General features: G+C 47.3%; 1 protein-coding gene across 8 annotated transcripts in view; it reads left to right on the top strand.

Annotated features, from left to right (window-relative positions):
- Positions 1 to 13,720, top strand: part of LOC135055371 (protein FAM217B-like) — a 180,755-nt gene that overhangs the window by 81,033 nt on the left and 86,002 nt on the right. The gene's annotated exons all lie outside the window — the stretch shown is intronic.

Genomic DNA, 13,720 nt, shown 5'->3' with positions numbered 1-13,720 from the left:
GTGTATTATAAACAGTTGAATTTGCTGATATCTAGTGGTGGTAGTGGATAATCGTGGGGAACACAGAGCACCCTCCCAGATCTCATCAGAGATGGCACCCAAGTCAGATTCCCACTTGTTCCTGAGAATGGACAACGGGTTAGAGTAGTGAGAGCGGAGCATGCTTGCATAAATGTTGGACACCAGATGTCCGCTTCCCAGGGACCGCAGGAGAGACTTGACCGGGGAGTCGGCAATCATTGGAGGTGATTCGGGAAATTGTGCGTTAAGCGCATGTCTCAGCTGCAGGTAGCGGTAGAAGTGAGAAGAGGGTATATTGTAATCCTGTTGAAGCTGCAGGAAGGACCTCAGTATACCATCGTTATATACGTGGCCCAGGGACGTCACACCCCACCTCCCCCACACCGCCCCAGTCCGCAGCGAGGCCAACTCTGGGAAGCCGAGGGCATTGTCCAGAGGAGTATCCGGGTCAATACCCTGGCCCAATAGGATAACATGTACCTGTTTCCATATGAGGACGGCCTGTCTTATTATAGGGATCTTGGACAAGTTAGGGTTCCCACAAAGAAGCATCTGTAATGGAGATCCGGCAGGGTATATCTGGAAAAGCAATTGGGACTGCAAAGTGAGAGCATCCGGGGCGTTCACCCACTCCCATATATGTGCCAACTGCGCGGCATAGTAGTAAAATCGAAATATAGGGAGAGCTAAGCCTCCCAACACTTTCGGCCTAGACAGAACGTCTAGTCTCAGCCTCGCTCTCCTGCTGGCCCATATTAAAGAAGAAAGCAAACTGTCAATCTGTCGAAATGTCTTCAGGTTAATATATATAGGGGATTGCTGGAGAACATAAAGGAGTTTGGGCAAGTATACCATCTTTACCAAATTGACCCTGCCAGTAACAGTCAGGGGCAGAGACCCCCAAACCCTAACCTTCGAGCGGAGATACCCCATCAGCGGCCTGACATTAAGGGAAACATAGGTACAAGGGTTATTCGATACCCATACCCCCAGGTATTTGAAGGAGTCTACCCATTTAAGGGGGGTTTGAATCACCGGGGCCTCAGAAACCGGGCCTCTAAGTGGAGTGATGGTGGATTTATCCCAGTTAATTTTGAGCCCGGAGAAACGTCCATAGTCAGTTATCAAGTCAAGGAGTTTAGGTAAGGAGGAAACAGAATCGTCCACAAAGAGCAACAGGTCATCAGCGTATAACGCTATCCTGTCTTCCCTGGCGCCAACCCTAATACCCACAATATCCTGAGTTGCCCTAATCAAACATGCCAGTGGCTCAATAGCGATAGCAAACAGAGTCGGGGACAGAGGGCAGCCCTGCCTCGTTCCCCTGGATAGGGGGAAGGAGTCCGAAACAAACCCGTTCACCGAGACTCTGGCCATGGGCTGAAAATATAACAATTTAACATAATTGATAAAGTTGGGGCCCACACCAAACCTACTCATAGCCTCCCAGAGGAAGGCCCACTCCACCGAATCAAAGGCCTTTGCGGCATCTAAGGAGGCTATAACGGCAGAGCAGTCCTCCTCCCGAGAAGCCTGAAAATGAGTAAACAGGCGCCTCAAATTCACAGCAGTGGACTTGAAAGGCATGAAGCCCGTTTGGTCAGGGTGAATAATTTGGGAGACGACCCGGCCAAGTCTGGAAGCCAGAACCTTGGCCAGGATTTTAATATCCGTGGGCAACAGGGAAATAGGACGGTAGGATTCAACCTTCCTGGGGTCTTTATCCGGCTTGGGAATCACTATAATCAAAGCCTCCGCCATAGACGGGGGAAGCGCACTTTGGGCAAGAATTTCGCTGAACAACTCAAGCAACTGAGGGGCAAAGAATTTTATATATTTCTTATACAGTTCCGACGGGATGCCATCAAGGCCAGGGGCCTTACCATCGGGGGAGGCAGAGATCGCAGTCTCAATCTCCTCCACCGACAAAGGAGCATCTAGAAGGGCCCTGGCCTCACTGGAGATGGAAGGCAAGTGGACCCCATCCAAGTAGTCACATAGCTCTAGTGGGGAACAGGTCAACTGAGAACTATATAATGCCTGATAATAAGAGACAAATTCCGCCACGATCTGGGGGGTGCGGTCCAGCACCGACCCAGCTGAATCCAAAATCTCCACCACAGTACGAGAGGAACGGTCACCCCTTGCAAGATTGGCCAAATAAGAACCTGGTCTATCCCCCGTAGCATACTGGACGTGCGAGGAGAAGAGAAGTCTGTGCTGGGTTTTCCCCCACAGATAGTCATTCCATTCACCCTGCGCATGAAGCCACACCAATTTAGAAGCATCCAAGCCATCTCGCGCATACGTCACTTCTGAAGCGGCCACCCGAGCCTCCAATTCAGACTCGTGTTTTCTATAGGAGGATTTAAGACTCCCTACCCGTTTGATCAATGTACCTCTCAAGAAAGCCTTGAAAGTGTCCCACAGCAGAGACACATCCGTGGTGTCATCATGCATAACAAAAAATTCTGACCAGCTAGCCTCCAAATCGGATCCCTCACCCACATGCGTCAGCCAAAAGGGATTAAATTTCCACACTGCTTGGCCTCGCTGACAGTTTAAGTCGATATGTAACGATATAGGGGAGTGATCCGAGATACCCCTAGTCTCATACTTGACAGTCTGCACTTTGGGCAAAAGTTCCCGGGACAGAAGAGCCAAATCTATCCTAGAGAAGGAAGAGTGAGAGCGTGAAAAACACGAGTATTGCCTCAAATCAGGATTTTTCAATCTCCAGGGGTCTATCAGACCCAACTCTGACACAGTGTCTGCAAACGGGGAGTGCCCAGGCCGCGGGTTGGAGGACGCCCTAGACAACCTATCCAGCTCGTGATTTAAAACATTGTTAAAGTCCCCCATACAGATAACTGGTATATCAGGGGAAGCAGCCATAAAGACAGACGCCTTTTTAAGGACATCGTGCGAATATGGAGGGGGTACATACACAGCCAGCAATAACAAGGGGACGGAGTTAATTCTGCACTTGAGAAATACATATCTACCCCATTGATCTGTTTGCACAGAATCAAGCACAAAGGGAACAGATTTCCTAATTAGAATCGACACTCCCCGGGACGCTGCAGTATGCATAGAATGGTAAGCCCATCCCACCCAAGGTTTTTTAAGGGACATAATCTTAGTACCCAGTAGGTGGGTTTCCATCAAGCAAATTATATCCGACGCATAAGATTTAATCTGTCTAAGGATCAAGGAGCGCTTAATCTTGTCATTGATCCCCCGCACATTCCATGACAGAAACTTAACCGACGCCATAACAGGGCATTGTTGTGATTTTGCATAGCACCCGCGGCCAGCCACCGCCAGTGAATACCAAAGAGGATACGCCTGCAGTCAGCTGCAACATAAACATAGCAGAAATAAGCACATTGCACAGCAAAAAATGAAAACACCTCAATGTTAACAATCTAAAATAACCCCCATCCCCACCCCGTATACCACCTAAAACTAGCAGCATACCTGATTCCCTAACAACAGAACACCCTAAGTACTAACAATCCCAACTAAGGCAGAGAGCCCGGTAACATACTCCGCCAATACCAATTAAGGTCAAATTCCTATATCCACTAAGGGGGCCAAGAATTTAATGACCATAAGACAGGAGAATCTCCCAGCGAAACTCAAAACAAAACCAATCCCCCCCTAGACCAATACCCCCACCCCAACTGAGTAACCGTTTACCCCTTTAAAGACTATATGGCAGGGCAAACACCGAGTTTCTAAGGCCCAAAATCAGCGTAAAGGCAACATCTACCAATCACCCGTCTCCACAGAGCTACCACCTCCCAATAAAGGCCCGTAAGGGCCGCAGATAGCCCCTCCGTAAATCACATAGCAGCACATCACAAACTGTAGTATATTGACTTAGCTGAGAAATCAGAGACAGGAGTGCAATCAGCAGCCATCGCTCCCCTATTTGAAAAGCGTCCATCTAGCCAAACTGACATCCTGCAGGGAATCATAAGGAACATAACCACAAACAACTATACATCCCTCCCAAGACAATATAACAATAACATATCAAGCATAAACGAAGCAGTATACTTGCAAGTAGGGAAATCAAACACATAAGTTCAATCAGCAGCTAGCGCTCGCCGCGCCGGAAAGCGTCCGTCCAGCCACATTGATGCTTCACGAGGGGTCGTGAAGAATTTTGTTTCCCCATCCGAGACCACCCGCAGTTTAGACGGAAAGAGCATGGCATAGGGGATATTAAATTCTCGCAGCCTGCGTTTCACAGGGACAAACTGAGCTCTATCCTTCTGGACCTCGACAGCAAAATCCGGAAAGACTGAAACTGGGGAACCTTTCCACGTAAGGAGGCCCTTGGTGCGGGCCAGTCTCAGAATCACGTCTCTATCCCGGTAATGGAGGAGTTTGGCAATAAACGTACGGGGAGGTGCCCCTGGAGGTAATGGGCGCATCGGGACCCTATGGGCGCGTTCCACTGCGAAGTGTGAAGTGAACTCCTCCGCTCCAAATACATCCAACAGCCAACGTTCAAGAAATTTTTCAGGGGAGGCACCCTCTTCTTTCTCCGGGAGTCCGACGAAACGGACATTGTTCCGCCGCAACCTCCCCTCCATATCCGTCATCTTTCTATGTACATCCAGCATCTGAGACTCCAGAGCAGAAGTGCGTCTACCAAGAGGCGTAACCGTGTCTTCCAGCGTGGAGGTGCGCGTCTCAACCTCACCGACCCTCTCTCGCACCCGTTGAAGGTCCTGGTGTATAATGGATAAATCCGACTGGACCTGACCGATCCTGTCGGCCAAGCGGGCTTCACTGGCCGTGACCGCATCCAGCACCTTTTGCAGAGCAGCATCGGTGGCATCCGCAGATGAGGAGCCAGCTGACGAAGAAGGCGGCGCAGAGGTCGGCTGCATCTCCCCACTCTGTTGGGACCGCGTCGGCGGATTTCTGACATACTTCTCCAACTTCGCCGCGGCAGACTGATGCGGTTTGACCATTATAACCGAGCGGGCGGCAGGAGGCAAGAAGTATATTAAATAGTATATCAAGAACTGTCCAGGGACGGCCAATAATGACTGAATGTAGTATATCAGAATTATCCAGTCGCTGCTTGCGGGTAAGTACAGTATACCAAAACTGATCAGTGACCGTGTAGAATATCAGGAACCTCTGTTAGCACAGAAGAAATAATTGCAGCAGGATAAAGAAATCTTTCCTCCCCTCCCAGCATATGAGGGACAATAAGTTGAAATGGAGTGTGTGCTAGGAAGCTGAGGTTGACCAGCGTATCACAGGATCTGCAGGGGTTAATATCACTGCTCCTTATCCTAATGGAGCAGAGTTCAGCAAGGCAGCAGTAGTATGGGGAGGGCACAGGCACTTATAGAATCCAGCCGTGCCGTGCACCTCCTCCCCAGCGGCATAGCACAGTGCAGGAGCCGGAGGTACGGGCTGGGGCCGCCGGAGCGAGCAGGGAGAGCGGCGGCGGGTCACGTGGTGATGCAGCGGCTGGGGGAGCGCTCGTCGGCCGGAGCACGAGAGGAGAGGCGCCTGCCACAGCGTCCCCAGCAACAACAGAGGTGAAGCCGCGGACCTGGTGAGCAGCGCTCAGAACGGGAGCCGGATGCAGGTCTCGGTGCGGGCAGCAGGATGGCGGCGTCCCACGTGCAGTAGCAGGCCCAGGGTCCCCGCACACTATATTCACTCCACTGCAGCGGATAGCTTGCTGACGGGTCTCAGAGCGGCCCAGGGGCACCCCCACATTATAGTGCTGGTATTGGGGCGGATTGCAGGCCCAGGGGGGGACACAGGATGTTGGGCAGGATATAATAGCTGGAGAGACACACAGTCTGTGTGCTACTCCATGTCCGTCGAAGCCACGCCCCCCCGGTGCATTTCAGTTTTGCACAGTTTGCTGACCACCAGTATATAATATATAGCAGTACGGTACAGTAGGCCACTGCTCTACCTACCTCTGTGTCGTCAAGTATACTATCCATCCATACCTGTGGTGCATTTCAGTTTTGCACAGTTTGCTGACCACCAGTATATACTATATAGCAGTACGGTGCAGTAGGCCACTGCTCTACCTACCTCTGTATCGTCAAGTATACTATCCATCTATACCTGTGGTGCATTTCAGTTTTGCACAGTTTGCTGACCACCAGTATATAATATATAGCAGTACGGTATAGTAGGCCACTGCTCTACTTACCTCTGTGTCGTCAAGTATACTATCCATCCATACCTGTTGTGCATTTCAGTTTTGCACAGTTTGCTGACCACCAGTATATACTATATAGCAGTACGGTGCAGTAGGCCTCTGCTCTACCTACCTCTGTATCGTCAAGTATACTATCCATCTATACCTGTGGTGCATTTCAGTTTTGCACAGTTTGCTGACCACCAGTATATAATATATAGCAGTACGGTACAGTAGGCCACTGCTCTACCTACCTCTGTGTCGTCAAGTATACTATCCATCCATACCTGTGGTGCATTTCAGTTTTGCACAGTTTGCTGACCACCAGTATATACTATATAGCAGTACGGTACAGTAGGCCACTGCTCTACCTACCTCTGTGTCGTCAAGTATACTATCCATCCATACCTGTGTTGCATTTCAGTTTTGCACAGTTTGCTGACCACCAGTATATACTATATAGCAGTACGGTGCAGTAGGCCACTGCTCTACCTACCTCTGTATCGTCAAGTATACTATCCATCTATACCTGTGGTGCATTTCAGTTTTGCACAGTTTGCTGACCACCAGTATATAATATATAGCAGTACGGTATAGTAGGCCACTGCTCTACCTACCTCTGTGTCGTCAAGTATACTATCCATCCATACCTGTGGTGCATTTCAGTTTTGCACAGTTTGCTGACCACCAGTACATACTATATAGCAGTACGGTGCAGTAGGCCACTGCTCTACCTACCTCTGTATCGTCAAGTATACTATCCATCTATACCTGTGGTGCATTTCAGTTTTGCACAGTTTGCTGACCACCAGTATATAATATATAGCAGTACGGTACAGTAGGCCACTGCTCTACCTACCTCTGTGTCGTCAAGTATACTATCCATCCATACCTGTGTTGCATTTCAGTTTTGCACAGTTTGCTGACCACCAGTATTTACTATATAGCAGTACGGTGCAGTAGGCCACTGCTCTACCTACCTCTGTATCGTCAAGTATACTATCCATCTATACCTGTGGTGCATTTCAGTTTTGCACAGTTTGCTGACCACCAGTATATAATATATAGCAGTACGGTATAGTAGGCCACTGCTCTACCTACCTCTGTGTCGTCAAGTATACTATCCATCCATACCTGTGGTGCATTTCAGTTTTGCACAGTTTGCTGACCACCAGTATATAATATATAGTAGTACGGTACAGTAGGCCACTGCTCTACCTACCTCTGTGTCGTCAAGTATACTATCCATCCATACCTGTGGTGCATTTCAGTTTTGCACAGTTTGCTGACCACCAGTATATAATATATAGCAGTACGGTACAGTAGGCCACTGCTCTACCTACCTCTGTGTCGTCAAGTATACTATCCATCCATACCTGTGGTGCATTTCAGTTTTGCACAGCTTGCTGACCACCAGTATATAATATATAGCAGTACGGTACAGTAGGCCACTGCTCTACCTACCTCTGTGTCGTCAAGTATACTATCCATCCATACCTGTGGTGCATTTCAGTTGTGCGCAGTATATATAGTAGTAGGCCATTGCTATTGATATATTACTGGCATATAATTCCACACATTAAAAAATGGAGAACAAAAATGTGGAGAGTAAAATAGGGAAAGATCAAGATCCACTTCCACCTCGTGCTGAAGCTGCTGCCACTAGTCATGGCCGAGACGATGAAATGCCATCAACTTCGTCTGCCAAGGCCGATGCCCAATGTCATAGTAGAGAGCATGTAAAATCCAAAAAAATAAAGCTCAGTAAAATGACCCAAAAATCTAAATCAAAATCATCTGAGGAGAAGCGTAAACTTGCCATTGTGCCATTTACGACACGGAGTGGCAAGGAACGGCTGAGGGCCTGGCCTATGTTCAAGGCTAGTGGTTCAGCTTCACATGAGGATGGAAGCACTCATCCTCCTGCTAGAAAACTTAAAAGAGTTAAGATGGCAAAAGCACAGCAAAGAACTGTGCGTTCTTCTAAATCACAAATCCCCAAGGAGAGTCCAATTGTGTCGGTTGCGATGCCTGCACCTCTTTTTTCTTTCATTTTTCTTTGCATCATGTGCTCTTTGGGGACAATTTTTGGAAGTGCCATCCTGTCTGACACTGCAGTGCCACTCCTAGATGGGCCAGGTGTTTGTGTCGGCCACTTGGGTCGCTTAGCTTAGTCACACAGCTTCCATCTTGCACCTCTTTTTTTCTTTGCATCATGTGCTGTTTGGGGACTATTTTTTAAATCTGCCATCCTGTCTGACACTGCAGTGCCACTCCTAGATGGGCCAGGTGTTTGTGTCGGCCACTTGGGTCGCTTAGCTTAGCCATCCAGCGACCTTGGTGCACCTCTTTCTTTCTTTGCATCATGTGCTATTTGGGGACTATTTTTTAAATCTGCCATCCTGTCTGACACTGCAGTGCCACTCCTAGATGGGCCAGGTGTTTGTGTCGACCACTTGGGTCGCTTAGCTTAGTCACACAGCTACCTCATTGCGCCTCTTTTTTTCTTTGCATCATGTACTGTTTGGGGACCATTTTTTTGAAGTGCCATCCTGACTGACACTGCAGTGCCACTCCTAGATGGGCCAGGTGTTTGTGTCGGCCACTTGTGTCGCTTAGCTTAGTCACACAGCTTCCATCTTGCACCTCTTTTTTTCTTTGCATCATGTGCTATTTGGGGACTATTTTTAAAATCTGCCATCCTGTCTGACACTGCAGTGCCACTCCTAGATGGGCCAGGTGTTTGTGTCGGCCACTTGGGTCGCTTAGCTTAGTCACACAGCTACCTCATTGCGCCTCTTTTTTTCTTTGCATCATGTGCTGTTTGGGGACTATTTTTTTGAAGTGCCATCCTGTCTGACACTGCAGTGCCACTCCTAGATGGGCCAGGTGTTTGTGTCGGCCACTTGGGTCGCTTCCTTAGTCACACAGCTACCTCATTTCGCCTCTTTTTTTCTTTGCATCATGTGCTGTTTGGGGACTATTTTTTTGAAGTGCCATCCTGTCTGACACTGCAGTGCCACTCCTAGATGGGCCAGGTGTTTGTGTCGGCCACTTGGATCGCTTAGCTTAGTCATCCAGCGACCTCAGTGCAAATTTTAGGACTAAAAATAATATTGTGAGGTGTTCAGAATAGACTGGAAATGAGTGGAAATTATGGTTATTGAGGTTAATAATACTATGGGATCAAATTGACCCCCAAATTCTATGATTTAAGCTGTTTTTGAGGGGTTTTTGTAAAAAAAACACCCGAATCCATAACACACCCGAATCCGACAAAAAAATTTCAGGGAGGTTTTGCCAAAACGCGTCCGAATCCAAAACACGGCCGCGGAACCGAATCCAAAACACAAAACACGAAAAATTTCTGGTGCACATCACTAGTTTTGGTACACTTTATGAAAACTGCTTGCAGAATTCATAGGGTATATTAGCACTCTTGTGTCAGGAACCCAGGGTTCACATTGCAAGGCCTCCTTTGTGCAAGTAAATAGCTTGTATCAACGTCGGGGTTCCACTGGTCTGAGATTCCATGTCCTTCTCCTTACTGTGTTTTAGCAGTAATAGAGGTAGTGACATTATAATGTTCCAGGTAAAAGTTCTTAAAGTTATTGGTGCTCTCAACTTACTAGAATTCAATAAAAAAATACATCACAAATATACCTCTGTAGCTTCTTAACAATTAGTGTGTTTGAAACTCCCTGATGTTGGAATCTTTGTACTGTGATACACTGACTATATGGAATCTGAGCTGTACCTTTAGTACATATTGGATAACTAATAGTGCTGATTCTTATACTGTACCTTGCAGCCACCCTATTTCCATTATTATTTAGCTTAAGTAACGAAAAGAGAGAAAGTAATGAGTACAGTAAAATATATGTAAAACCATTTAATTTCATACAAAATTAGTCATAAATATCATATTGTAAAATTACACCCATGCGCATGTGTTGATTATAAATAACGTCTCCCTTACATCACATTCAAGTAGATGATTAGTTAGTAGTAGTTGAGTGCATTCTCCAATATTTTTACATCTCTACCTCATACATGTTCTAAGAGTACCCCTGCAGTGCTGCATGTGATGTAGATCTGACATGATCTGTGAATAGAAGTTAATGATTAACATTCACAGTTGTGTTGTGAGTTTCTAAATTCTGCATATTCTTGTGTGACGCCATCTATGGCACTTGTTCATATAAGCATTAGCTACAAACCACAGACATTGGAAAAGCTAGTAATTTTCCATTATTATAGACTGGCCCACAGTCTGTACTGTTGTTTGGATCCATGATAATGGGTCCCTGCATATCCTGTTCTAAACACTGCAGACCTGATTCTGAGTTGCATGCAAGTCATACACTTTGCAAGCACGGAAGTATATGCAGATCTTTGCCTGTATGCAGAGATACAGTTTTCTATGTTATTGTACTGCCACTGTCAATCTAGTTGTGAAAGTAGCAGTAATCAATTACACCTGCCCCATATTTGGTGCAAGAGATCCATCTGAAATCAGATGTTTTGTGCATAGCCTGCACCGCACGTCTACCTACATGTCCAGCAGGAACCCCAAAACTGACTTGAGTGCTTATCTGAATAACTGTTACTGTACTTACAGTCTCACTTTATCACAATTCATTGTATAAATTTCTTTAATTAAAAGTAAAATTAAAATGTTTTTAAGTGTAGTGTAATTTGATGAAAATTAAATAAATAAAAAAATACTTGTTAAACTCCTGTGTGCTTATAGCTTGCTTTTCTCACGAGGATATGTGACTAGTTTCCCTGCTTACTATATACGTGTGTTATTTTAGTGCCATGGCAGCAGTGCAGCCAGCATTACTCATTGCATCATACCAACCTTGAACAGCTGTCTGGCAATGTCTTTGTAATGCATTATATTGCAACATGTCCACATAGTGCAACAAGCTATAGAAGCACTTTGTAACCGTCTATGGGGTATATGCAATAGCGGGCGAATCGGCAAAAAAGGCGAATTCCGGGCCGTTTTCGCCTCCAAAAATCAATTCGCCTATGCAGTGCAGTCATTTTTCGCAAAAAAACGGCCCGTCAAAATTCGCCTTTTCTCAATTCGCGTTTTTCCGAATTCGCCTTTTCTGCAATGGTACAGATGCTGCAATTCGCCTCCAGCATATTCAATTCAAGTTTGGAAATTCGCCTGCAGTGCTTTTAGACAGCAAATTCGCGATTTTCCATCCGCCACACTTTGGAGGGTGAAAACAAATAAAAAAATTTTAAACATGGTTTTTTTGGTGTTTTTTTTTTTTGGAATAGTAGATCTATTTATATTAGAAGGGATTAGGTTTTTTTTTTTTTTTTTGGGGAGGCACAAATATTATTTATATATTTTTTAAAATATTTTTTTTTTATTTTTTTTTTTTAATTGCTGGAACGGTAAAATCAGGAAAAAAAATGGCGTGGGGTCCCCCCTCCAAAGCATAACCAGCCTCGGGCTCATTGAGCTGGTCCTGGTTCTAAAAATACAGGGAAAAAATTGACAGGGGATCCCCCGTATTTTTAAAACCAGCACCGGGCTCTGCGCCTGATGCTGGTGCCAAAAATACGGGGGACAAAACGAGTAGGGGTCCCCCGTATTTTTAACACCAGCATCGGGCTCCACTAGCTGGACAGATAATGCCACAGCCGGGGGTCACTTTTATGCCGTGCCCTGCGGCCGTGGCATCAAATATCCAACTAGTCACCCCTGGCCGGGGTACCCTGGGGAAGTGGGGACCCCTTCAATCAAGGGGTCCCCCCCCCCCAGCCACCCAAGGGCCAGGGGTGAAGCCCGAGGCTGTCCCCCCCCATCCAATGGGCTGCGGATGGGGGGGCTGATAGCCTTTGTTGTAAAAAAAAGATATTGTTTTTTCCATTAGTACTACAAGTCCCAGCAAGCCTCCCCCGCAAGCTGGTACTTGGAGAACCACAAGTACCAGCATGCGGGAGAAAAACGGGCCCGCTGGTACCTGTAGTACTACTGGAAAAAAAATACCCAAATAAAAACAGGACACACACACCGTCGACAGTAAAACTTTATTACACACTACCGACACACACATACTTACCTATGTTCACACGCCGACATCGGTCCTCTTCTCCATGTAGAATCCCGGGGTACCTGAAAATAAAAGTTCAATATACTCACCTCAACAGGCTCCAGAGATAAATCCACGTACTTGGCAAAAAAACAAACCGCATTTACCCGCACCAAAAACGGACTGAAAGGTGTCCCATGCTGACACATGGGACACCTTTCCACGATTAAGATCTGTCAGTGACAGCTATCACTGACAGGTCTCTAAGCCAATCAGGAAGCGCAACTTCGTTGCGCTCAGCTGATTGGCTGATCGCTGTGACAGCGCATCGCACAGCTCCCTCCGTTATATTCAATGGTGGGAACTTAGCGGCTAGCGGTGAGGTCACCCGCCGGTCAGCGGCTGACCGGCGGGTGACCCCACCGCTAGCCGCTAAGTTCCCACCATTGAAAGTAATGGAGAGGCTTTGCGAGGCGCTGTCAGAGTACAGACGGCGTCCAGCCAATCAGCTGAGCGCCACGGAAGTAGCGCTTCCTGATTGGCTGAAGGGACATCAGTGACAGGAGTCACGTGATGTCCCGGCATTCGGGAGAGGGGTCTCATGTGTCAACATGGGACCCCTTTCAGTCCGGTATGGCTCGTGTTCGGTTTGTTTTTTTAACAAAGTACGTGGATTTACCTCTGGACCTCTGGACGCTGGAAGGTGAGTATAATTTTTTTGACAGGTACCCTCGGATCGTCGGAGATCGTTGCAGTCGGCGTGTCAACACAGGTAAGTATGTGTGTGTCGGCGTATGAAATAAAGTTGTACTATCAAGGTGTGTGTGTCCTGTTTTTATTTGGGTATTTTTTTCCCAGTAGTACTACAGGTACCAGCGGGCCCGTTTTTCTCCCGCATGCTGGTACTTGTGGTTCTCCAAGTACCAGCTTGCGGGGGAGGCTTGCTGGGACTTGTAGTACTAATGGAAAAAACAATATCTTTTTTTTACACAAAGGCTATCAGCCCTCCCATCCGCAGCCCATTGGATGGGGGGGGACAGCCTCGGGCTTCACCCCTGGCCCTTGGGTGGCTGGGGGGGGGGGACCCCTTGATTGAAGGGGTCCCCATTCCCCCAGGGTTCCCCGGCCAGGGGTGACTAGTTGGATATTTGATGCCACGGCCGCAGGGCACTATATAAAAGTGACCCCCGGCTGTGGCATTATCTGTCCAGCTAGTGGAGCCCGATGCTGGTGTTAAAAATACGGGGGACCCCTACTCGTTTTGTCCCCCGTATTTTTGGCACCAGCATCAGGCGCAGAGCCCGGTGCTGGTTTTAAAAATACGGGGGATCCCCTGTCAATTTTTTCCCCGCATTTTTAGAACCAGGACCAGCTCAATGAGCCCGAGGCTGGTTATGCTTTGGAGGGGGGACCCCACGCCATTTTTTTTTCGGGTTTTTCCCCG

Source organism: Pseudophryne corroboree, chromosome 3 (assembly GCF_028390025.1).
Source record: "Pseudophryne corroboree isolate aPseCor3 chromosome 3, aPseCor3.hap2, whole genome shotgun sequence".
In the NCBI taxonomy this organism is placed as follows: domain Eukaryota; kingdom Metazoa; phylum Chordata; class Amphibia; order Anura; family Myobatrachidae; genus Pseudophryne; species Pseudophryne corroboree.
Note: the sequence above shows the minus strand (reverse complement) of the source record. Positions and strands in the feature narration are given on the sequence as shown.